This window comes from Camelus bactrianus, chromosome 24 (assembly GCF_048773025.1).
Source record: "Camelus bactrianus isolate YW-2024 breed Bactrian camel chromosome 24, ASM4877302v1, whole genome shotgun sequence".
Taxonomy (NCBI): Eukaryota; Metazoa; Chordata; class Mammalia; order Artiodactyla; family Camelidae; genus Camelus; species Camelus bactrianus.
Window position 1 is genome coordinate 22,589,273 of NC_133562.1, and position 27,432 is coordinate 22,616,704.

At 36.5% G+C, this 27,432-nt stretch overlaps 1 pseudogene; it reads left to right on the forward strand.

Moving 5' to 3' along the window:
- Positions 1 to 25,381, forward strand: part of LOC105071660 (MKI67 FHA domain-interacting nucleolar phosphoprotein-like) — a 65,445-nt pseudogene extending 40,064 nt beyond the window's left edge.
- Positions 25,382 to 27,432: the final 2,051 nt, after the last annotated feature.

A 27,432-nucleotide genomic window follows, 5' to 3' on the forward strand; every position in this document is an offset into this window, starting at 1 on the left:
GGAATTTTTTTAAAAGGACGCAAATGAATTTATTTATGAAACAGAGACAGACTCACACGAATAGGAAGAAAAAAAAAACATGATTTCCAGGGGAGAAAGGATGTGGGGAGGGGTAAACTGGGAGTTTGGGCTTTGCAGATACTAACTACTATATATAAAATAGATGAACAAGGACATACTCTATAGCACAGGGATCTATATTCAACACCTTATAATGACTGGTTATGAAAAAGCATATGAAAAGTATATACATATAATTGATTCATTATGCTGTACATCAGAAATTAACATAACATTGTAAATTGACTGTATTTCTATTTTTTTTAAATCTAAGCTCAAATTTAAAAAGTTTTTTTTTTAATTTTTAAAACATGGTTGATGTATAAGAACATAGAAACACAGTCGAGATGCTGAATTATAGATAAATCACAGAGAGCTTTAAATTACTGCATACAGAATTTGCATTTTTTTTGTTATTTATTTATTTGTTTAACCTGTAGCAAAGCACAGGGTTCACTTTGACACGGAACAATGAATGATATAAGCTTTTCATTAGCAGAAAATCAACATCTAACTCAAGTTACTTGTCTTCTATAAAGCTTTTATAGCTTTCTCAAATACCAGTGGATTGGAACTAAGATAAATTTCTATATATATAATATTTTTGTAGTCTAATTTGAAACTTAGCATTTCACAATTTCTAAATTGTAATCTACTTGGGAGAGGAATCCTTGTTCCATTTTTCTTTATATTTCTGGCCCAGCTCCTGACATCATAAAGGATTAATACAGAATATTAAGATTTTTAATCAATGTAATTCATATTAAAATCTGATATAGTTACTACTCAGTAAAATTGTTATATTTAATCCCCTAAATTGACTTCCACATTGTAAAATTAAAATATTAGGCTAAGCTCTTTAAACACATGGACAAGACAATAGACTGAGTATTTAACTCATATAAAAACCAAATTTTGTTGTATAATGGTAAATTTTGGCAAACTATTGTACAAATTTTCTATTTGCATTTTATTGACCAGAGATTTCAATTGTTTTTTTACTTTCATATGTCTGTGGTACAACTATAATCAACATAATTTGTTTCTGATTCTATGTGAGGTCTTAGAATATCTCAGACATTTAATTGAGTTTAGTATCATTTTGATACAATCTACTTGTTGTAATTTTATCTTATAATAGATGCCATCGCTTAATAATCAATTTGAGCTGTTGAATATTCAGCATACATTATTATGTTCAAATTCTAGATAAATAAAAGGCTGCTGTGATTACACGTGCATAAAATGGTGCTGTTCTGACCAACAAGGTAATCAAACTTTTCAGTATTATAATTGGATAATTTTACCTTCTAGTACAAATGACAGCACACAGCCTTGCTATTAACATTAAAATAATTGTTTTTAGCACTTAAAATTTGAAATAGTATTACAGTTCTATAAAAAGTTGGTTGTGGGTGTCTGTCTCAATTTCCCCTGCAGTAAGAAATCAGAATTAGAGAAGTGCCTTATAAGCACTTAGTATAGCCTTCTAAATGGGGAAGAGATCTCACAATTACTATTAACCTATTCCTCAAATATTGAGTATTGGAAAGTTTACTACTTTATAAAATAGTTCAAGATGACCACCTAGGATAGTGAAAAAACACTCAGATTTTGGGTTGAGAGGCCTCATTATTTTTATGACTTCCCTAGCCAACTTGTTAACAGTGTGAAAATGGACAAATCTTTTTACCTCTCAGAGTTTTAATGTCTTATCTGCAAAACATGGAATCCTAATATTCTTGATTTTTGTAAGATTCAAGTGAGATGATATAAATTCAGTGCCTGTGAAACTCACTAATGATATAAAATTAAATATTAGAAAGTTCAGTCATGAAACACCACCCAAGAGAAGAGAAGTGGGTCTGAGACTCTTGGTCACCCCACTCCCACGTAAGATGAACATTGATTAGAGGTAGGGAAAGATGCGTGGGAGAGGCACACAGTTTGTTCATGCAAAATCATGGAAGGAAGGGGATCTAATGCTTGGGGACCACTGATCTGTCTAGTGTGTGCACTGCACAGGAGGACAGTAGAAGAGAAATCAGGAAACATAGTTTGGAAGTAAATTGATGACCTTCTTTGCAATCCTGAGATGTTTGAATTTAGCCAGCAGGTAATATGAAGTTGTTGATGCTTTTTTAAGCAAAGATGTAGTATTAACAAGTGTGTGATTTATGAAACTTGCAAAGCTCCCTCTAGAAGTAGAAAGAAGTGAATTACAGCGAGGATAAACTAGAAGCCAATACAATAGCTAGGTGGTTCTTTCAGTCAGCAGAGAGTAAATAATAATTGGAAATAGATGAATTACATCTATGTCTGAGGAACTGGGAAAGGTGCATGTGACCCATCTCATTACTAGAGAAAACTCAGCAGGTGTCAGTGCTCCAAGGGTACCCAAGCCAAAGATGGCTGAGGATTTTTTTTTTTTTTTTTTTTTTTTTGCTTGGATCACTGGTTGCACCAAGGATGTTCTATTATAACTCAAGCCATGGCTTGAGATATAGAATCAAGAAAGAGTGAGCAGAAGTGAATGAATAATACCTTCAATTTTGATTGCATTAAGTTTGAAATAATTCTGGAATATCTGGATAGGTATATAAAGACAGCAGTTTCAAACTGTGGGTAGAAGGTTACAGATAATGGATAATGGATTAAGAAAACTTTAGCTTATTAGAAGTGAAACACACACAGCAAGAGATGAGATTCTCTATGGAGTGCTTGCTAGAAAGAGAAGAGAATAAAGGATGCCTTCTTCATGAATGGACCCATCAACCAGGATAGTATTTGTTGAGTTCTCTGTGCAAAATACTTTGATAAGAATGTTTGTACATTTTCTTATTAAATTTGCACAATAATCCTAATAACATCTGTATCCATAATAGTGACAGGATGAAGAAGAAATATACAGAGACTTAGGAAATCCACCAGGAGGACAGAATCCAAGAAAGGAGAGACTTCATGAAGCAAAAGCTGGTCAATCTTGTCAATTGAGTCATATTAGTCATGTAAAAATAAAAGTGACAATACGTCATTCCATTGGGGAAGTGAGAGTTTGTTGGTGAACAGTGTAAATATGGCAAAAATTTAGAATGTAAACAAATAATAACATATAAAGGAATGAGTAAGATCTGAGGAATTAAGCACAGATGTACACTTTTCATTTCAAAAATCTGACAATGACAGAAGAGTGTGATAAGATCACATATTGTCTTTGTTGAAAATATGACTTAAAACGTTTATAAAATTGATTGGAAATCACTTCCAGGATATAGCGGGCACCATATTAATATGTAGTGATTAATGTTCTTCTAACTGTATGTGTTTAAAAATAGATTGTCAAAATTCCTACAGCTATGGAACAGGAAATATCAAGACTTGATCTTAATTTTGACAATGATTATTTAATAATCATTCATCTTTTTTAAAAATATACATTATTTTCCTATTCTGGCTATTGTTTTTAACTATATTTTAATCACAGATCTGTGATAGATCTTGACTCTTGTGTGTTAACTTATACTGCTTGGCTTTTGCTATTTTGGTTTTTGCAATCAGTCTTGTCCTATTATTTTTTGTGGCTGTAAATAATTCACTTTGTTTATTTTGTTACCTTGATGATATTTACTGATCATGTCACAGAGAGCCTCCTTGGGAGACCTCTCTTTTGTAGGCTGTATAAATTTAGTCCCTTATGTTTGAACTCATATGTCTTATTCTCTAATCCTGGAATATATTTTGTTGACCTTCTGAATTTTTTTCTCGCCTCCTTTCTATAGCTTGCCAGAATTACAAAGAGAAATTATGGTGGAAAAGTAGTGGTTTGAAATAATATCTAGCAAAGAGATGGCTTCTTCAAAATTTTAACCAAAATATTTATGAAGATGTGAGGGGGAAAAAAACACACAGAAACAATTACATTGAAAGCAAATGCAAGGGATAATAAGGGTACTACAGAAAAAAAATCACTGACATTTCTAGACCTGGCTTGATGAAATCAATGCGTCTGCTGTCTTAAAATCAGTATGGAGAATTGTGAAACATATACATTCCCTGCTCCCTCCCCCAGCTTATAGATGAGAATTTGAACTAAATATGAAATCCTAAATTGATTATTCCACTTTCCTACTGCTGTTTTTTGAGATGGTCAGATGCCTGCTTATTCATCACCCTCAAAAAAAAAATCTATACACAATTGCAACTCACAGAAAACGGCTGTGTGTCATGTACATGAAAGGGGCAAGGATAGTTAAGCACTGTACCCCGGGGAGTTAGTTTCAACCAAACTAGAGAAATGAATAGCCCTAGAAGGAAGACACGCTAGATATTGTGGATTACCTAAGTATTCTCATTCAGAAACATACAAGTGAGGCCGACACAATCTGGTCAAATAGGTTCACACAGATCTGCACATTTGTGGATGAGCAACCAGCAAGGGAGTTTCTGAAAAATACTGTGGCACAAATTTTAAAATATATATATTATCACAATGACATGGGCAAAAATTAGATCTCTGGAACTCTTAAAATTCTGGAAGTCTTGCTTCAAAAGAATGTTCAGATTCTTAAGAATGTGCCAGAATATGGCCTCTAAAGTAGAAAGCTATAAAAAGAGAAGAGACTGTATGCAAAAATAGAATGCTATATAAAGAGATGACTATCAGATTATAGTACAGTCGTGGGAGGTACAAGGTAACAATCATAAAGTAATGCATGTTACTTTAGTACCAGATACCAGAACGGGCACAGAGTTCTTGTTAAATATTAGCTTCTATACAGAATGACAACTCTCATGAAAATTAATAGAAAGTAATACTGAAAAATGCACAGAAGTTTCTATTTCAATAATGGAGTCTAAACCCAAACTGAAGATGGTAAAATCAGATTTGATATTATTAAAACTTAAATCAGTGTAGTAGGGAAAACTTAAGAGCTCTTCCCAGTATGCAGAGGAAAGGGAAGTGAATGACAATTATGAAAGGAATGATAGAGCTGGAAGACACTGGATTTTCACTCAATTTATCTTTCCTCTCACTATGCCTGCTAGAGCAGTGGAGGGTGGGTACACCAGGCATAGTGCTGGGTTTGATGCAGTGTATCATTTAAACTACAAGGTCAGAAACCAGTTGCTGCAGGAACAAGTGTAGGGCAGGTAGAAATATTTTTTTCCCACTTAACTGCTATATGTGTTCCTCAGGGAAGAAATACAAGGAATAACATCTTGGGAAGAAATCAAAACAGAAGTCAGAAGTGGTTCATCTGAGGATGGAGTCCAAAATCACACAAATCATGTGGAAACAAACCCCAGGGGGTGGGGAAAAAAAAAAAGAGCACAAATCAGACACGGTGGGGACCCAGCCAGGAGAAATTTCCTGAACTGACAAATTCATGTTTAATCAGATGCCTTCACATGTTATATGGGATGTAGCTTTTCCAGGGGCCAACCTTGCCTAGAGAAGATCTGATTTCCAGAAAATATGCTATTTATATCAATCCAAATAATTAATTCATGTGCCAGTTTGGTTTTGAGCCTACATGAGAGGTTTTATTTTGCTACTGGGCATAGTTTATTAAGATTTTTTAATTTTATCTAGATAAAGATGGATGACCAGCAAGGAACTTAAAAAGTGAAACAGGGGTTAGTGGAGAAAGTGTTGCCAGGGCCTTGGCCCATGTACCTTATATGTCAGACCAGGAGCCTCTGTTTGTGATGGAGAGAACTTGAAGTCAAGCAGGACCCTGTAGGAACACCCTGGGGACAGACCTTCATGTCCCTCTTGTCTGTAGAAAAATGTTAGCTTACTGGGCCTCCCCTGAGTTCCAAGGAGCAAATTTAATCAGAGAAGTGAGAAAACATAGAAACAAAGGAAAGCAGTCAAGCAAGACAAAACAATAAGAGTGTAGCCACAAAACAAATTCCAGAATCTTTAGTTCCTCTTCAAGAGCTACAGATAATACCCTAGGCCGTATCCTTGAGTTGTTTAGCAGATACTAAAACCTCCACCATGTGGAAAAGGTTTATTGACTGCTGACCACCAGCACATTGACCCCAGACCCCTCCCCTTTTATTTTTACCTAGAAATGATTTTATTGTTACACAGGGAATGCAAAAGATTTATTTTGCCCCCACGACACAGTCTTCTGTTTTGTGTAAGCTGTTCCCATCTCCTAGCACTGTCTCTGTCTTGGGGTACCAGTAGATCCAGAGGTTGATGACTGAGATTCCTGAAATATCACCCTGTTACCTCACTATCAACTAATCAGAGAATGGTGCATGAGCTGATCAGACACTCTGTAACTCTTACCCTCACTGTCTTTAAAAACCCTTCCCTTCCTGAAGGCCACTGGGAAGTTCAGGTCTTTGGAGCACTAGCTGACCTTTCTCCCTGTTTGGTACCCTGCAATAAATGCTGTGCTTTCCTTCACCACAACGTGATGTTAGTGGGTTGATTTGCTTTGTTTCATGTTGAACAAGTGGACCCAAGTTCAATTCAGTAACAAACTAAGAGCCATTAAAGCCACTTGGATCATGTTAATTCTGTGCCTACGGGGCAGAATTCTTGTTTATATTTGTCCCTACAGGAAGGTAATCTGAGTCCTGAACTCCAGAAAGACTTTGTCAGCTGTCTAAACCCAAGTTCCCATCTTAGTGACATTCTTCTTCACAACCCAGATTTACATTAATGCAGCTTTGTCTTGATACCTCAGAGATTTGGAGCTCAGGGTGAGCTAATTCAGTGTTTTATCATTGTTATTGCTGCAAGTGTTGATTTATATTGAGATGAAGTCTTTTTCTTTATATGTTTTACTTATCTTAGTTCTGTTTTTGGAAGTGAGATGGAAATAGTCTAGTCACATTTTGATGAGAAAGCTCTTTGCATCTTTTATCACATTAATTGTGTCCTCTTTTGCTCTTCTTTCCAGGCACATCACAGGTTTCTGTAGCAGTTTTGTGATATGGATTAAAGACTTTTCAGTATCCTTCTTACCCTCATATAAAAGTCTTCTTCGTAACTCCTTCTGTTGCTGTATCTTAGAAAACCCATATAATGTGTGTCTGTCCACCCAGATAACAAACCTAAATGTGATCCTTCTCAAAAGAGACTGGAAGAAATGATAAAAGTCACCTGCAACTGTAGTATCCAACAAACATTCCATATTGTTCTATGTGGCCCCAAATCTCATCTGAAGTAATTTGGGGGTTTAATTGCTATTTTATGGACATATGGGCACAGCCTCCATTTTTTCCAAATGTGGACTTGTGCTTTGATGCAGAAATGCCTTGACCATTTCCTGGACAGCGGAAGCCATGAAATATTCACTAGCTGTGCAGTTTTCTTTGCATGCTGACGCACTTCGTTCATCCCATAAATACTCCTAAACAGACCAAGAATGTAAAGTATAGTGGATTTTGGTGGTTAATCTCCAATGGGAGGAAACATTGGCAACTCTAAGGGGATAATGTGAGCTAAAAGTTAGACAAATTAAAAAGTAAGATAAAGTTCTTACTGAGATCAGTAGATATTGATTCATTGTAACTCTTAAGTACACACGTTAAGCCTCTTAAACCATAAAAAATGCTGCTGAGGTATTATTGAGTTTTCAGAATACAGATCAGGATACAAAAGGGAAAGAATTACCATTGACCAAGTCTTGACTCTCTGAAGTCTCAGAAAGGAATGAAGTTGGCTAAGAATGGAGGCAGAGATATCATTAGATATCCATTAGATGCTTAAAATGGAGAGTAAGAGTCTTCCAACCTGAAGCCCAGTTGGGCTTTTCACAGACAGGAGCCCTTAGGAAACTTGGATTTTCATCAAGAAAATGAATCTGTTGAAAATAACGTATCTAAGTCATGCTTAGCTGTGAATAAGTTTAACAGAAGTTATCTTATGAATCACTTTGAAGATTCTACAATTAATTTAAAAAAAAAAAAAGTCTTGGAGCTGCAGGAGTGTTGAGAGTTTGTCTCTTCAGACAGCTGAAGCATGGCCCATTGGAGAGTCCAACATCTAAGTCACACTTCTACAGCTAGAAATAGCAATTTGCTACTCCAAGGTCACTTTAAAAATTCAGATACTTATGGCATCTGTTTAAAAATGCCAAAGGTATATATGGGTAACAATGCAGAGAGAAGAGTGGACTGAGGTGTGTAAGATGGACTTGAGAAGAGGCACCATGCTTTGTCCTTCTGTTTCTCCATAGACCCTCACTCCTAGAAAGTGCTCAACAAATGCTGAATGAAGGAATAAGTGGAGGTGGAAAGTTTCTTCTTCTATCTTTCTTTTTTCTACTGGTGTCAATTCTATTAAGAGATTAATTATCTACCACCTTGGAAGATACAGGAGGTTGCAAAAAGCCTGAGAAAATGAGATTCAGTATAAGCAGATGCAATGTAAAAGCAGAGATTTTGAGATGGGAAAGTCTTGTAGAAAAGAAAAAACAGCATAGGGGGAAGTTCCCCAACATCCTCAGATCAAAAACTAGACCACCAATTCATCTTAGCTAGTTGGCTGGTGTTGATGACTAGCTTGCTAAATGATTGTTTTGTCTTTCACTGTAACATTAGGATTGTAATATCCTGAGGATTTGAAAAGCTTCTTTCCATTTACTCAAAAAGTGATGTTGACAATTTTGACTGGTGTGTGGTGATACCTCATTGTAGTTTTGATTTGCATGTCTCCAGTAATTAGCAAGGTTGAGCCATCTACATGTCTTCTTTGGAGAAATGTCTATTTAGGTCTTCTGCTCATGTCTTGATTGGGTTTTCTGTTTGTTTGTTTTGTCATTGAGTTGTGTGAACTGTTTGTATATTTTGGAAATTAAGCCTTTGTCAGTCACATAATTTGCAAATATTTTCTCCCATTCCATAAGTTGTCTTTTTGGTTTCACTTATGGTTTCCTTTGCTGTGCAAATGCTTATGCATTTGATAAGTCCCTTTTTTTTTTAAACTTTTGCTTTTATTTTTATTGCCTTGGGAGACTGACCTAAGAAAACATTGCTATGATTTATATCAAATAATGTTTTGCATGGGTAATTTGATAGGAATCACATTAAATCAGACATTAAATTGAGTCAAATTAAACTGTACTTGAAACTTCAATAGACTGCTGTCTAGCTAATGTCCCAGCACCCTCCTAGAGTTATTTATTACACAACTTAAGAAAACTGGAATTATAGGAAAGAAAAAAAGGAGGGTCTGCAAAGATCATCTGCTGCCTCCAGTGCAATTAACCTCTGTTCAATAAAGGCTGGACTGTGAATATTCAGTATCCATATGTAAGCCACACAGTAATATTCCCATTGCAGCACAAAAAGGCTTGTGAGCTGGCTTCTCTTTAAGAAAATGGATAGACCTTAATTAAAACTTGCAGGGTGGGAAGGGATAAACTGGGGGTTTGAATTTTTAGATACGAATATATATAAAATAGATAAACAAGTTTATACTATACAGCACAGGGAACTATATTCAATATCTTATAGTAGTTTATGGTGAAAAAGAATATGAAAATGAATATATATATATTCATATATGACTGAAACATTGTGCTGTACACCAGAAACTGACACAACATTGTAAAATGACTATACCTCAATTAAAAAAAACTTGTTACTATGTTGGCAAATAATTATTTTCTCTAAAAAGTCCACTTTACAATGGACACCTTAATAGCATCCCAGTCTCTCAGTACCTTCAATTGTTTCCAGCCATTTGATTAAGATGCCATGGGGGATGAGGATAAGGGAAAGTGAAACTTAAAGCTAAAGGGTTTGGAGCTACTTCTAATTGAAGGCCAATCAGGAAAAAAAAATATATTGAGCATCTTGCAGTGAAGATCTAAGTCAGTGAGTGACCAGCAGAAGTTTAACCAGGTAAATGTTGTGTCTTCACAGAGAGCTGTAGGAGGCGCTGATCACATCAGGTAGAGATGCTCAGTCCACACCCACCCCCCTGACACTGAACAGGGCTGCCCCTCGAAGTTACAGTGTATTAAAATGTGTCTCAGCACTCAGCTTGCTCTTCTATGTCCGCAAAAGACAATTTCATTCGTTCCATCCTCTGTAGGTATGTGACTTATAGACTTCATTCTGATATTTGATTCTTTCATTTATTTTCTTCTCAGCATTCTTTATGCTCCAAAGCATGAGCATTTTCTATTCTTCTATTTTTAAAACAATTTTAGGAAATTATGTAACTCTCTGGTAGCAGAAATTCTGACATATTTATTAGATCAGGAGATCTTTAGTTTTTTGTTTTTGTTTTTGTTTTTGTTTTTTAGGCAGTTGAAGACTTTCTTGTCACACTCCTTAAATTTGGAAATGAGCTTACATAGAGGAAGGTGTGATTAGGTCAGTTATAAGATATTTAAGAATCACCTAGCTCCCTCCTTGCATCTGCAGTGGTAAGAAAAACACTGAAGATTTCCACCTCAGTAGTGCATCAGACTGTTGCAGCTGAGGCAACAGATGGATTTCTGGGGCAAAATGTCAAGTTAGAGTCTCTGGATTGTGATTTTGAGATTAATAACACCCTCAGGGAGCTCCACTGGAGACGATTTGGAAGATATTAAATTTTTTTTTTTCAAATTAGGAAACTGGACCTCTTAGAGCAAGGAGTCTCCACCACAAGCTGTCTGTCTAAAAAAATTAGCCTGTCACTTCCAGCTAATGACATGCTGCTTTGGAGGAAGATTTAACACTAAAAAGTGTTTACATTTTTAGTTCAGGATAGTTGAATGTCACAGAATAACCCAAATCTACTTACTCAGTTCTTGTGTTTCAAAAAAGGAAAATTAAAATCAATCCTTCTTGCAGACAGGCCTAATTGGAGTTTTCCTTCCTGTTAATTTTTCCTAAATAAAAACATTAGTTCTTAAAAAATACTAAAAATTATACCTGTGCACAGTTTACAGAGTCTAATAAGCCCAGAAAGAGTAGAATAAAAATTAAAACTTAAACAAAAGCTTACATTTTGAAGAGGAACATGGAAACCCACAACACTAGATGTGGCCTTATTTTTTCACGAAGCCGTATTTGAAGTAAACTGACATGCTGGAAAAAATCCACTTTGCACTTCACAACAGCATATGTCACAGGGGAATGATCAAATTTTAATTTAAATGCTTCATTACCATTTCTAAATAACAGGTTGATGTAATCTGAATTTTAATTTGGATGGAAAATGGGAAACCTTTAATGAAAAATAAGAAAAAAAAATTACCGTGATGTACAAAAGCATGCCAAATTTTGATTACCAATCTGCAGATGAAAAATAATTCAGGTATTTTTTTCTGATTATGTTTTAAAACCATCTCTCTTAAAAACACTTCTCACATACTCTCAACGTGTACAACATGGCTTTTCTGTGTTACTGCTTCAGACGGCAACTCGTGCCTGGTCTCTTATCACTTATATAATGAGTTAGCATACTTTGCTTAGGACTATCTAGCTGGGATTGCATGAGAAATCTTGCGTAAATTGGTCTTACAACAGAAACATAATGTCTGTTCACCTTTATGAGGGATTTGAGAATACTAGGAAGAGAATCTTGTTACCTTCAAGTGTCCCTAAATATGAGTTTGCTATTGGAGCTTTCCAGAGGCCAAGGATGGTTGGAACATGGAAAGATGGCCCAGTTGACAAAAGGGGAGGAAGAGAGAAGACCCCTAGACCGATTGAATTGCTCTGTCTCAACATTACTATAGAGCAAATGCAGCTAATGAGAAAATATCAAATCAAACTTTTGCAGCTCTCTTAAGACTGTGGATTCTCTGATGATGCTTTTTTGCATTTTGATCATCCCTCTCCCATTCCTGGTTGTTCAGTGTCTAGAAAAAGAAATGCTATTAAAAAAAATGAATGCAAAGGTTAAAAAAAAAAAAAAAACACTGGATCCATTCACATGCCAGCTCTAGAGCAGAAGTGTTCTGCACGCTGAAGGGTAAGCCACAGGGAGATGACACAGGCAGGCCCTGGAAGCTTCTTTACAGTGTGCAAGTGCTTACACGTCCCTGTTTCTTTTTTTTTCTTTTACCTTTTTTTATTGAAGTATAGTCAGTTTACAATATTGTGTCGATTTCTGGTGCACAGCACGATGCTTCCGTCCTACATGAATACATGTATATTCACTTTTCTTTTTAATAACTGAAGATCTCCCCCATCTAAGTTTCTTAAGTGGGTTATAATTATGCCTTATTTGATATTTAACATAAAATACCATAAATCTGATCAATGTAAATGGAAACTGGAATCAGCTCATTTTTGATGAGTCAGAAGTTGATTGATTAGCAATAGAATAGTAACTGACTAACAAATGCAATGGATTTGTCCAGTGGGCAAAAAAACAAAACAAAACAAAACAAAACAAGACAAGACAAGAAGAACTGAGGAACTGAGTGGGAAAATAGGGGAAAAAATTAGCAGAGAGGATTTAAATAAATTGGGTAGGAGCCACCTTTACCCTTTACTTAATATGCACTTTACCAGCCCTCCGATTTTAACAAGGAGGAACCACAGCTAGATGAAGAAGTGGCTGAAGACCATCTGTGGGTAATATTAGAGGGGGGACTAGGTTGTAAGTATATATAATATGTGTGAGCCCTGTTGCCAAGGAGTAAACACACCCAGAGGGAGATGGCCATGCAAATAAACAACTCAAAGGAAAGTAAAAGTGACAAGACTGTGAGGAGACTATTGACAGGTCTTCCAAGAGAAAATCTCTTAGACTTTGGGGAAACAACAAAATGTTGGGGACATGTACACTGAGAGAAACTAAAGAAAATTTAGTCTAGACATAGAACTTGAAAAGAGTAGCAATACGAGGCACACTGGATCTTAACCAGATACTGCATCTCCTCTCCCATTTAATTCTCACTTAAGTGTACACGAGGTAAGCATTAATATTACCATTTATCAACAAGAAAACCAAAGCTCACAGTGGCTTAGTAACACACCCAGGATCACCATGACAGGGACTAGATTCAGATTTTGTCTATAGTCTTTCAATTATGCCTTGGGGCTCCTCATTCATTCTACATAAGCGTATTATAAAAAGCAAATAGAGATTGCACATTTTCTGATGTTTTCTGCTATGTGCTATGGCATTATAAGGATATATTCCTGCAGGGAACTTGCCCAGAACTTGGAGGAGAAACCATCACCCTTGTGTCTTCTCCTCACTGGGACATAATCCTTCCCTAGGGGTCTGGCACTTGTTATTGTAGGTGAGAGGGACTCCCATTTCTTCAAACAAAGGAAAATTTATTTTTGAAATCTTAGACCTCTATAACAAAAACCTCAGGAACCATAAATCAGTGTAACTCTACAGTCATAAAACCACAAGAAAGTAGAACATTTTTGTTCTTTATTTTGAAGAAAGAGAAGAAAAGACCTGCAAAAACAAACCCAAAACAATTAACAAAATGGCAATAAGAACATACATACCAATAATTACCTTAAATGCATATGGATTAAACGCTCCAATCAAAAAATACAGACTGGCTGAATGGATACAAAAACAGGACCCTGTCTACAAGAGACCCATTTCAGAGCTAGAGACACATGCAGGCTGAAGGTGAGGGAGTGAAAAAAAAAAATATCCACTGCAAATGGAAACCAAAAGAAAGCTGGAGTAGAAAGGCTTTTATCAGAAGAAATAGATTTTAAAATAAAGATTGTTACAATAGACAAAGAAAGAGACTACAAAATGATCAAGGGACAATCCAAGACATAAAACTGTAAATATATATCTACCCAACTGACCAACATAGAAGCACCTCAGTATGTAAGGCCACTGTTAACAGACAGAAAAGGGGAACTGACAATAACACAATAATAGCGGGGGACATTAACACCCCACTTACATCAATACACAGATCACCCATACAGAAAATCAATAAGCAAATACAGGCCCCAAATGACACATTAGACCAGATGGACTTAATTGACATCTATAGAGCATTCCACCTGAAAGCAGCAGAATGCACATTCTTCTCAAGGACACGCAGAACATGCTCCAGAATCAATCACATGTTGACCCACAAAGCAAATCTAAGTAAATTTAAGAAAACTGAAATAGTACCAAGTATCATTTCTGACCACAACACTATGAGGTTAGAAATCAACTACAAGAAAAAAGCTGCAAAAACTGAAAACATGTGGGGTCAAGAAGGTGAAGGAGTAGGACCATGAGCTCGCCTGTCCTGGAGACTAAAACGAAACCACAACTGACTGCTAAACCACCATTAAAAAAAAAAAAAAGAAAAGAAAGAAAGAAAAGAATAGAACCTAGCAAAAAAATCTTCAACTGGAAACATAAAGAGGGAACCACAGCAGGATGGTAGGAGGGGCGTGCTCAAGATATAATCGGGCCCCATACTCCCCTGGTGGGTGAACCACAAGCTGAAGAATAATTAAGTTGCAGATGCCCTCCCACAGGAGTGAGAGTTCTAAGCCTTGCATCAGGCCCCCCAGCCCGGCTTTCCAGCACCGGGAGGAGACCCCAGGACATCTGGTTTTGAAGGCCAGTGGGGCTGAGCTCCAGGACCCCCACGGGACTGGGAGAAACAGACATTTCATTCTCTTGGGAAACATACACAGAATCTCACGTGCACCAGGTCCATGGGCAAAGGCAGTGATTTCATAGGAGCCTGGGCCGGGCCTGCCTGCTGGCTTTGAAGGGTCTCCTGGGGACACAGGGGGCTGCTCTGGCTCACACAGGGGACATAAAATCTGGTAGCAGACATTCCAAGAGTGTTTATCTACATGAGCTTTCCTGGAGGCTGACATCTTGCTTGGATCATTAGCACCAAGACCCAGCCCCACCCAACTCCTGCAGGGAAGCCTCAGGCCAAGCAACATACTGGGTGGGAACACAGCCACACCCATCAGAAGACTCCCTAAGCCACAAAGGCCTCTAGACAGGGCCCTACCCACCAGAGGTCCAGGACCAAGCTTCACCCAGCAGTGGGCAGGCACTGGCTCTTCCTGCCAGGAAACCTGCATAAGCCTCTAGTCCAGCCTCATCCACCAGGGAGCAGATACTAGAAATAAGAAAACTACAATTTCAAAGCCTGTGGAAGGAATCCACAAATGCAGGCCAGACTCTACATTAGGACCAGCTGGATCCTGGCCCTTGCATGACAAAAGAGGAGTGTACTGCTGGGACATACATCTCTCCCACTCTCCATCTCTCCAAGGTTGAGAAATGTAACTAACTTACCTAAAAATACAAATAGAAGGGTAGACAATCTGAGGCATCAGAGGAATATCTCCCAGGCCAAGACACAAGATAAAATCCTAGAAAAAGAAATAAGTAATGTGCAGATAGACAATTTATCTGAGAAAGAGTTTAAAGTAATGATGGCAAAGATGTTCAGAGAACTCAAGAGGAGTATAGATGCACAGAGTGAAGCTTTTAGCAAAGAGTTAGAAACTATAAAGAATACCCAAATAGAGTTGAAAGATAAAGTCATTAGAATGAACAACACAGTAGAAGGAACCAAGAATAGACTAAATGAGGCAGAGGAATGGATCAATGAGCTAGAAGACAGATTAGTGGAAATCACTACTGCAGAACAGAAAAAACGAATGAAAAGAAAGGAGGATAGTTTTAGAGAACTCTGGGACAACATGAAGCACACTAATATTCGCATTATAGGGGTCCCAGAAAGAGAAGAGAGAGAAAGAACTTGAGAAAGTTTTCAGAGAGATAATGACTAGAAAACTTCCCCAAGTTGGGAAAGGAAACAGTCCCCCAAGTCCAGGAAGCTCAGAGAGTTCCACACAACCCAAAGAGGAACCCACCAAGGCACACAGTAATCAAACTGACAAAAATTAAGGAGAAGAAGAAAATATTAAAATTAGCAAGAGAAAAGCAACAAATAGCATACCAGGGAACTCACATAAGGATATCAGCTGCTTTTTCAGCAGAAACTCTACAGGCCAGAAGGGAGTGGCATGACATATTTAAAGTGATGAAAGGGAAAAACTTACAACCAAAAATACTCTACCCAACAAGGCTCTCATTCAGATTTGATGGAGAAATCAAAAGCTTCATGCATAAGCAAAAGCTAAAAGGATGACCAATAGGCACATGAAAAGATGCTTAACATCACTAATTAGAGAAACACAAATCAAAACTGCAATGAGATATCACCTTACACCAGACAGAATGGCCATCATTAAAAAATCCACAAACAATAAATGCTGGAGAGAGTGTGGAGAAAAAGAAACCCTCACACACCGTTGGTGGGAATGTAAATTGGTGCAGCCACTATGGAGGGTAGTATGAAGACCCTTAAAACTAAAAATAGACTTACCATATGATCCAGCAGTCCCGCTCCTGGACATGTATCTGGAGAAATATATATTCAAAAAGACACATGCACCCCAATGTTCACAGCAGCGCCACTTGCAATAGCCAGGACGTGGAAGCAGCCCAAATGTCCAATGACAGATGAGTGGAGAAAGAAGATGTGGTATGTATATACCATGGAATACTACTCAGTAATAAAAAATAATAATAAAATGATGCCATTTGCATTGAAATAGATGGACTTGGTGATCATCATTCTATAAAGTAAGCCAGAAAGAGAAAGAAAAATACCATGTATCACTTACGTGTGTAGTCTTTAAAAAAAAGGACACAAGTGGACTTTTCTACAAAACAGAAACAGATTCACAGATATAGAGAACAAACTCATGGGTTCCAGGGGGTTCAAGGGGTGGGAAGGAAAAAACCAGCAGTTCAAAAGTATAAATAAATAAATAAATAAATAAATAAATAAATAAATAATAAAATGAATTTGAATTTAAGACATCAGCAACTTCAAGCAATCACGTATGTGTCTAGACTGCCATACCAGAAACTCCTGGTAGCCACAAAAAAGAAAAAGAAATCCAAACATAACAGTAAAGACAGTCACTAAATTACAACAGGAAAGATAATAACCAACTTACAGAAAAGAGAGTCACCAACATGAAAGAAACACATAGGATCATAAGAGGCTAAAACTTCTAATAAACAAAAATCCAGGACTAGAGGGCTTCACAGGGGAATCCTAAGAAACGTTTAGAGAAAATTTAACGGCTATGCTCTGAAACTATTCCCAAAAATTGCAGAGGAAGAAACATTTCCAAACTTATTCAAAGAGACAACTATAAAAAATCATTACAATGTAAAATTATAGGCCAATATCACTTATGAATATAGGTGCAAAAATCCTCAGCAAAATACCAGCAAACCTGTTCCAATGATACATTACAAGATTTCCACAGGACCATCAGTAAGGACTTATCCCAGGGTTACAAGGATTTTCAATATCTGCAAATCAGTCAGTGAGATACGTTACATTAACAAACTGAATGATAAAAACCATATGGTCATCTCAATAGATGCAGACAAATCTTGTGATAAAATTCAACATCCGTTTATGATTAAAAAAAAACCCTTAGTGGGCACAGAGGGAACATATCTCAATATAATAAAGACCAGCTGACATCATACTCAATGATAAAAAGCTGAAGGCATGTCTTCTAAGGTCAGGAACAAGACAAGGATGCCCACCCTTGTTTGTGAGAGGAGACTGTTAATATTATGACTATTGCCATTGAAATACTAAAGGGCCTCATTTTATTTGAAAATACTGTCCATGACAATTTTCTATGATTTTTATAACTGTTTGAGATAAAGTCCTTGAAATCCTAGGATCATATATATATATAACACCTGCAAATAGTAAATTTGGGGTCAAAAAGATGAGTTGAAATTTAATAGAAATAATGTTAACTCTTCAGCTTATGGCCATACCACTGTGACCATGCCAGATCTTGTCTGATCTTGGAAACTAAGCAGGGTCGAGCCTGGTTAGTACTTGGATGGGAGACTCTTCTATCTAGATTTTCTTTTTTTAAGTATCTATCAAAAAGTATTTTTCGGCAGATCAAACTGAAAAGAAATCTGAAGATTTTGGTTGACAAGTTACATGATATGACTAAGAAAATCAACAGTTTACATTAACAACAAATACTGTCCCGATCACACTTCCCTGTATTCTACACTCACCAGTGCACACCTGGAGTACAATGCTCAGCTCTGGATAAAATACGTAAAATAATTATTGTCACATTAAGGCAAATCCGCAGCAGAATGGCCAGGGCCATAAGCATCTTAGAAACCAAGTTGCATGATTAAGAATTACAGTAGGTGATAATGTCAATAAAAAAGAAAGCTAAGACAAACAAGATAAAGAGGAGTTTTTCAAATATCTGAAGCATTAATATGTGGACAGAGCACTGTTTACGTTGCAAAAACTATTGCTGAAGCACTGTGCTGTACACCAGAAACTGACACAGCATTGTAAACTGACTATACCTCAAATTTTAAAAAAAAAAATTAATTAAAAACAAAAAAACTATTGCCATGTATATTAAGAGAACATTCAGTCAAAGAGAGAGGTCGCCTGACAAATTGAGTTAAGCACAACGGGACCAGATGATCCAGGGGCCAGGATCCCCACGTGGTGTGCTGTTTAAACACATATTGAAGAAATTCCTGTTAAGAATCTTTACAAGGGATTCTAATTCTGCAAATAATGTGGACATTGAGGTTGTTTCTCCTCATCCTGAGCTATAAATGCAACAATAAGGGACTAAGAAAGTGGACTTCACTTCTAAAATAAAACTGTAAAACTTAAAGTTATCATTGAAATAGTCAATGCCTTGGAGACATTATAATTTTTTAATGTGTTCAAAAAATGTCGGTGGAAGTCTGCACACAATATAGAGCAGACTTTCAATATCAGAGCAAAAATTATATTTTCTTCTTATCATGTGTTTGGCTTCACTATGAAGTAAATATATCACAACTTTTGGTTACAGAGGACAACCGAGACCACTGAGATAATTCTCAAGGAGTCTTTTAAACTGTATTGCTATGGGATTAATTGCCTTTTTTCACACACTGTGCTGAGCATGTGCCGTCCAGGCCAGGGAGATAAAGTGAACATTATTGTTTGAAATCACAAGCAACATTAATTCTCATACGGCTCCTGAAAGTGATGAGAGAAACCTACCATTTCCCACATTTGTTTTTCTTTTAGAAAAGTTTATTTAACTGCCACATGACTTCTATTTTCCTTCACAAAAGAGTGCCAGATACGATAAGGATCCAATAAGCCAAAAGCTGCTTTCAGACCCATCGTCTCTTTTGTGTTAATGAAGCTTCATAAAGGCAGATGGATCGCCCAGGCCAACTTCTTTCTGTGATCAGCCAAAGATAAATACTCTGTGCCTTATCAGCTGAAAGGGAGATTCTTCATTTTTATCAGAGGCTGTAGTTGCTTTGTTTGAAACAAAAATCAATGGTTCCATTTGGCATTTTTTTAATCTTTTTTTTTTTTTTATTATTATTATTAAAGCAGAGAGAAGCAAGAATTCCCAATTATTTCCCTCCCACATAAATCCTGAGTTGAACAGCAAATGCTAATTCTTGGCGAACAAACTCAGTAAGATGGAAGTATGGATTATATATAAGCTATTACAGGAATTTTAATGAGAACATAAAACTAAATTCTCTCATTATAATCATTTCAAATAAGTCATAAGAAGTTTGTATCCCAAGTTTATACCCAATATAAAGCTCACATTGTACTACTTTCTGAGACCTCAGCCCAGTTCATCCTTCACAGACTTCCCAGACCATATGTCCCTCACCCCTCAGTTCATAGTAATACCTTATCTGTTTAATTTTTGTTTTTTATACAATCATTGAGAATCATGTATTGCAATGTCCTGGTAATTGGCTTTTGACATGGGCCACCCTGCTTCCTTGAAGGGACTGTAATGTTCTAAAAACTGAAAGCTATGTCAGCCCAGTGCACTGTTCTGCACTCAGGGGTGTTCTATAAATGAGAAAACAACAACAAACAATGAACATTTGCAAAAGTTTGTATATCGAGGTAATAGAAGATTTTGAGTCAGAACCCAGGTTGCCCTGTCTTGTGAGGCCAGATTCTTTCTCCTTTATTACCTGTATCCACTGCATCTCATTCCAAGATACTGGTCACTTTGGGGAAGGCCTGAAAAACTATTTAACCTATAAAGTGCCTAAAATCTCTCTCTTCCTTATTATTTGCATTTTAAAGGCAGTAGGGAGAGAAATTCATCTTCCAGAAAAAAATTAATAATGAATCTCAGGTGTTACGGTTGTTTGGGAGACGATTTTCATCAAATGGGGCCTTTCTCAATATCATAAGTTGTGTAAAAATATCAGCAGCTTCCAATTCTGTTTCTGTAAAGGCAGTTATCCCCGGGGAGTGTGCTGGGATAATGTTACTGCTGCAGTCAAAGCAAACTGGGCTCCTCTACCCTCAGGGCATCCACGCTGGACCTAGAGTGCGTGCCACCTACGTCCTGTTCACTGTGATTTCTCCTAAAGCCGGCAGGACATGCTGGCTCTCTAACCCCTGCATGTCAGCATTGTCTAATGCAACACAGCAAAAGAGAGACTAGAAACATAAAGAGAAAAAAATAACCAAATTCTCCAATTGTCCATTTTTATTGATGAAATCCTTATCATTTATACTGACTAAATCTAAATTAATTACATGGAGATACTAGTAAATTTTAAAAGTTCAGACTAATTCCCTGTCCAATCACGTTTAGTGGTTTTGTAAGCAAAATTTGTGCTCGAGCTCTCTACTGAAAAATGTAAAAGAAACATGAAGGAACACAAAGGGAGCATGAGGAAACGTTCAGTCTCCAGGGAAATGATAAATGTGGGGAAATCTCACAGTGGTAATTTACACATGAGTCAGATGAAAAGGAAAGGTACCATATGCAGTAATAATTATAAATAAGTATAATAAAACAAGAGCGGTTCAAACGTAAGAGGTTGAACTAAAAATAATTAGTGAAAATTTATGAAATATCTCTTACAACACAAGGGTCTCAGCTGTCACTACTGTTAAATTTCAATCCAATTTCTTTACATTTCTTTCTTCAATGATTTTCTTACTATTGGCAGTAATGGCTATAATAACAATTACAGTTGTTTTATTGATACATGGCTTATCAGGAGCTTTCTATATATGACTGGCACCAATCTAAACACTTTACATGTATTAAAAGATTTAATTCTTCACAGCAACCCTATGGACTAAGCACATCATTAAGCCATTTTGCGATCAGTAAATTAAGGTAAAGAGAGGTTAAGCCACTTGCCTATGGTCACACAGCTATTCAGACTCATGGTCCTCACCCATTATATGCTATTGCCTCTTTCATCTATCCAATATTTTCCCCTTTCTTTTAGATATATTTATGGAGTATGTAACTAAGCATTTATTTGTATTCATATCCAGATTATAAAATATTGAAGAAAAGTAAAAGTCCAGCTGGCAAAAAACTTAAAACTTAGAACTTGTAGTCAGATGTTAAACCATCACAATACAAATGGTTTTGTTTCATGAATGAGTAATTATAAAGTAGAGCCAAGGCTTCTGCCAGGAACCATTGCTGCCAGACATTAGCTCTTGCCAGCTTGATGACCAGAAATTAGCCTGTTCAAATGTTTCCTGATTTTCTGTAGATTCACGAACAGGCTTCTGATGTCTGTATGTTTTTGCTGCTTACTACTGTGAGTATGACCCTCTTAAAATTACCTTATCCTGGACACAAATACCCTTCAGCTATCACTACTGGGCCACCAATACCATAACACACCCAAAGGGCCTAGAATTAACAAATCATCCTATTAACTTGACAACTTTTGGTAAAATCTTGCTAAGGATAGAAGATATAGTATAAAGGAGAATTTATTGCTAATTGAAATAGCAGTAGTATTTGGACTTTTCAAGGCTATGATGGAGTATTTCTACCCAATATTCTACATCGAGCAAACTCAGCTTAGACCTACTAGAAATGCCAGGATCCATCATGCTCTTTAACTCAGGTCCAACTGACATAACGTCTCAGAGAGAAGACAATATTTCTTCTTCACCCTTGTCCAAAGCCCATCTTCCAACCTCTAATGTCCTTTAATAGAATTGATTCCTTTTACTGATAATAAACATTTAAAAAAACCACTTCCATGAGTTACTATATCAGTGTAGAATTTTCAATAGAACAATTTAAATTAGGTCAAAATATAATGAACTATTCTCTTATATTCAGCACATTATAAATTAGTGTTATATCACATCACTGATCCAATATAGCTACTTTTTCTGACTCTTCTCCCATGTGAAGTAAAGCTCATGACTTTTGGCAGGCTGGAGGGACTGGGCTGGATGAGCAGAGATGTCAACTCTTTTTCCTGCTCAAGCAGATAAGAACTCACATGTACTGGTCAGGCATGGACAAGAAAGAGATGAAAAACAAACAAACAAACAAAGGTCATTAATGATCCTCTAATAAAGACTGTTTACAAAGTTGAGCAGTAGTAAAGGAGGCCAACAAGGAATGGTAAAGCTAGTGACAGCAAGGGAGCCATTATAAATGGAGAATCTTTCATGGACCCAGTGAGACCCATAGGTAGGAGATACCCTACAGAGGATAGAAACTCGGCCACTGCTGCACAATTACCCATCAGCAAGGGAGAGAACTGGGGAAATACATACTCCAAACTCTTTTTTCGCCCTCCTTCTTATCTCTTGCTGGTACATTCCCTGGCTGAGCCCAACCAGAAGCAGAGTGCAAGGGACTCCGCTGATGACATCTTTAAAGATCAGCACTGAAAGAAGGCAGGAGAGGAGATGTGGAGCAGCCAACAGAGAACATTCACTAAAACACATAACTCAGTGTGACCAGTCAATAGTTTACAGTATAAAGGAAGCATGGACAAATGCATATGTAGCTTTATATACTGAAAACCATATTCAACACCACCGAGGTATGGCTCTGCTAAAAGGTTTTCTGAGAATAAAAAGCAATAATTTACCTTAAAGTTCATTTCTATTTTATATTTAAATTAAATTTGCTCAAGAGGACAGATGGTTTACATTTTAGTTACTGTGGTTATTATTATTGTGTGTACTCTTTTTTAACTTACCAGGTTTCCCAAAAGGATCTTAGATATAACAACACATTCTTGCAAAGGGAAAAAAATGAGAGCCACAACTAAGTGGATATGGTAATTCTAACGGAAAATGTCAGTTAAGAACATTTGTTGAAACTGGGCATGGGTTTGAGTTCAAAGCACCCTGGAAAATTCGAAATCTGGTAAGTTATTGATCTCATGCTAAAGTAAAACAAATTTTTTTTCATGAGAAACATACTTCGAATAAAATAAAGAATACACACTTGTCTGAAACAATGAGCAGTTAAAATATTTTTAAAAATAAAAGTTAATAAAATGTATTTTTATTCAATAGTCAAACAACAATGTGGTACTTTTGTAAAACTTCATGGAAGGATTAATGGAATAAAACTGATAATCCTGTACCACTATATATATAATATATATATTTTCATATATGATATGTTTATATAGTTATATATTTTTATATATATATATATATATATATATATATATATATATATATATATATATACCATGCAAGGTAAGAGAACTATCACATTATTTATTACCCAACACATTACTTAGGAGAATAATCAAATTATCAGGTCATACCATATACTAAAAGATTTTTAGATAAATTTAAAAGTTAAAGTCAAAAAAATGCAGAGGAAAAGAATGCAAGTGAATATTTAACATGCATATTCTTAATGGTTCACATTAACTCAGGACCTCTGTGAAACAGGACTGACTTTCACAAATTACTTTTTACCCTTTCAATTTGCCTCTGGCTTCTAGCATTAGGAATAAGCAATCTGTAAGAGTTATGACCACTAAGGGGACAGGCATAAAATATTTTAAGATGTCCAAAACAGTAAATTCCTTTTGTCTGAGCCAGTCAAGAAACCTAAATCATTTGTAGTTGAGTTTCCAGAAACATATGGACCATCAAATTGTCCCCAAAATGGAGTGACCAAATTTAGAGCTTGACGAAGTCAAGATCATTTGGATATAGGACTTATTGCTGTTGTTTTATTGGAAACATATTTTCTCTACTTTTTATTCCCCTGAAATTTTCTTGAACTCCTTAAAAGTTCACTTTGAAAATAATACATTATTTATTGATTTTTAAAAAAATACTGACTTCCGGGGCGGCCTGGCAGCTTGCAGCCTGGGGTTCTCCTCTGGCCTGGCCAAGCCACTCCTGTCCCTGAACCCGCAGGAGGACAAGAAGTTCCAGAAGAAGGTGGCGCAGGTTTGCAGGCACACAGCCAATTGACAGGAGAAAGAAAATCCTACTCCTGGAGCAATCTATGTGGGCCACTTAACTCCGTGGCTTTACAAAACCCAGATCCGAGCCTATTTCTCCCAGTTCGGCTCTGTTATGAGATTCAGACTTTTCAGGAGTAAAAAGACTGGAAACAGACAGGCATATGCAGAATAGATAAACAAAATTATACTGTATGGCACAGGGAATTATATACAAGGTCTTGTGGTAGCTCACAGTGAAAAAAATATGACAATGAATATATGCATTTTCGCATATAACGGAAAAATTGTGCTCTACACTGGAATTTGACACGACATTGTAAAATGACTATAACTCAATAAAAAAAAGTTAAAAAAATAAAAATAAATAAACTGAAGAAGAAAAAAAACTGGAAACAGCAAAAGCTGTGTGTCTTCTTGAAGTCTGAGTCTGAAGATGTTGTCAAAGTAGCTGCTGAAACAATGAACAACTAACTTTTTGGTGAAAGACTCTTCAAGGATCATGTTTTACCACCTGAAAAAGTACACGAAGAACTTTTCAGAGAGTGGCACATGCCATTTAAAAGGCCGTCTTACCCAGTGGTGAAACGGTATAATCAGAATAGGATACATCTTCAAAAGCTATGGAGGGAGGAGCGATGTAAGCAAAAGCGAAAAATTACTCAGGAAGAAATTAACCAAAAAGGGAATTAATTATGATTTCCCATCATTAATTTTACATAAAAATGAGGAAAACGCTCCAAACTCAGATCTTCGAAATTCCAGAAAACACCAGGCTTTACGTGGGACGAAGGAAAAAGAAGCTTCAGTCACTCCCAACCCTCCTGAGAAGGCTGTGGATAGCCAGGGCCCCAGACCAGTTTGTACACCAACATTTCCAGAGAAACAAAAATCTGGAGCAGATGCAATGACTGAAGATAAGGATGAGGAAATCACTTCAAGCAGCCCATGTCTTGTGGTGCAGGAGAGGAGACACCAGCGGCTCAGACACCTACACGTTCAAAGAAACAAAGAGGAAGAAAAGCCAATCAGTGATTCTCAATGTAGTTCTCCTGAAATATGTGATTTTACTTGTATTGAACTAGATAAATGGAATGCAGCCAGTAACAAGATTTTTGGAGGAAAAAACTGTCGCTTCAAGTCAACAAGAAGGACAGTCTAATTTTGGCTAACCTACCTGCCCTTGCTGAAGTCCAGGTTGCCTGCCAGCTTAGCGCCAAGCCCACGCTGCTTTGTCCTGGTCTCCTCTAGTTTTCTTTGCATCTTTCCTAGCTGTCTGGCTACTCTGCCTTGATAGAAGGTCACTAGTTTAAGTACTAAACTGTAGCCTTTGTTACCATCAAATAAAGAACATGAAATTGACCATCTACATTGGTTCTCTGTTAGGCGAAGGACATTTAACCCATCAGATGGCTGAAACTGGAAGTTAAATGATGTGGAGAGTGAGAAGGCAGTGCAGCTGTTAAGAGAGATCACTTACGTACATATGATCATTTTTACAGATGTTCGGTTTGTTTGGGGTGGGCTGGCATGGGATTAATTAATAACCACCATTTTGTGTCAGTTATCATCAATCTGGAATTGTATTTCAAGATTCAAGTGGTGATCCCCAATACATTTTTTCTATATTTAAAAAAAAATACTGAGCTACTGTGTGGAAGTTTCTGGAAATAATAGCTAAAACACCTAAAAATTCCTTTCACAGAACATTTTAAAATCTAGGTAGAGTTTTTAATTTCTGAGACACTGTTCAAAGAATCACTGACATCTCCTTGGGTATCCAGAGTAATAGAGTGAACACAACTTCTAAATTAGACTTTCTTTCAATATTTAGGTCAGCTTTAGAAACAATCGCATGGCCTCTTAAACAGAAAACTCAGCCCTGCTGAATTATCACAATACACTTATAAGTCCCTCTTCTAAGACCGACCCCCTAAAACTGCTTTTTGTGACATTTCCTATCCCCACTAAAATAATCTCTGTTTATAAGTGTTTTGCATCTTTGATTTGACAACACCTCAACACTATGCCCACACTGTATGTTTTGTCTAGAGACACAGATCATTTTAATGAAGATACAGGAAATTCTATTTAATCTACAAATTTCTGGGCATACTTTCTCGATTCATCTAGTCTTATTTGTAATTGTTGATGAGAGAAATTATAAACTATTGTGTTTCAACTCTGTGTATATGTTGTCTCCATCCGCTTGCCTATTTCTCATGTTTCTAATCTCTATGGTCTTCCACATTCCAGTGTTTTATAGCTTTACTTTTAATAAACAGCTAAATCAGCATTAGACTTTTTAAAGTAGTATATCATTTTTGACTTTCCAAAAACATAAAATCTGTGTCTTACCAGAGAAGACAGTGAGATAAGATTGCAATGACCGTTCATCAGTGGAAAGAGGTAGTAGATTAGAGGTACTGAGACTGGAGATTCATTTTTTAGTAATATCCATCCTTGACAATTTCTTTCTGTTTTTTTCACTAAGGCCTCTTTCTTTTAAAATTTCTTAAATTGAAATTTTACCCATCATTTCAATGATGAATGTGACTATAGGAGTGTCACAATTATACTAAGCACTTTTCAAGTAATTTCATGATTATGTTCTGCTGGAGAGAATAGCTCTATGGCTGACAAAGAAGAGGTAGATAACACTAAGGACTTACCAAGGGCCCATGACGATGTTTAATGAGCTCTAAAGACCATAAGTATGAATGTTCTTATATACACAATCTCAAGAAGGAAGAAAATCAGTAAAGACATTTATATTTCAAGGAAAATGCAAAAATACCATAAAGTGATTGCTAGTATAAACAAACACTACTCAGTAGACATTAACCCCAATCAGTATATGGATTTCCCATGTTAATTTTAATGAGGAGATTAAGTTCAAGGGCAATCCTTGCCTGATTTCATGAAAAGGTTGTTTCATGAATTGGCTAATCCTATAGTTATAAAGTTTACCATGTGATTCCATTTGGTTGTAGGATTTATTACTTCCTTCTAACATTTAATCTTTTCTTTAATGTCTATAAATAAATAAAATTTATCAGCCTACTCTCTATGGGCTCCTGGGTGGA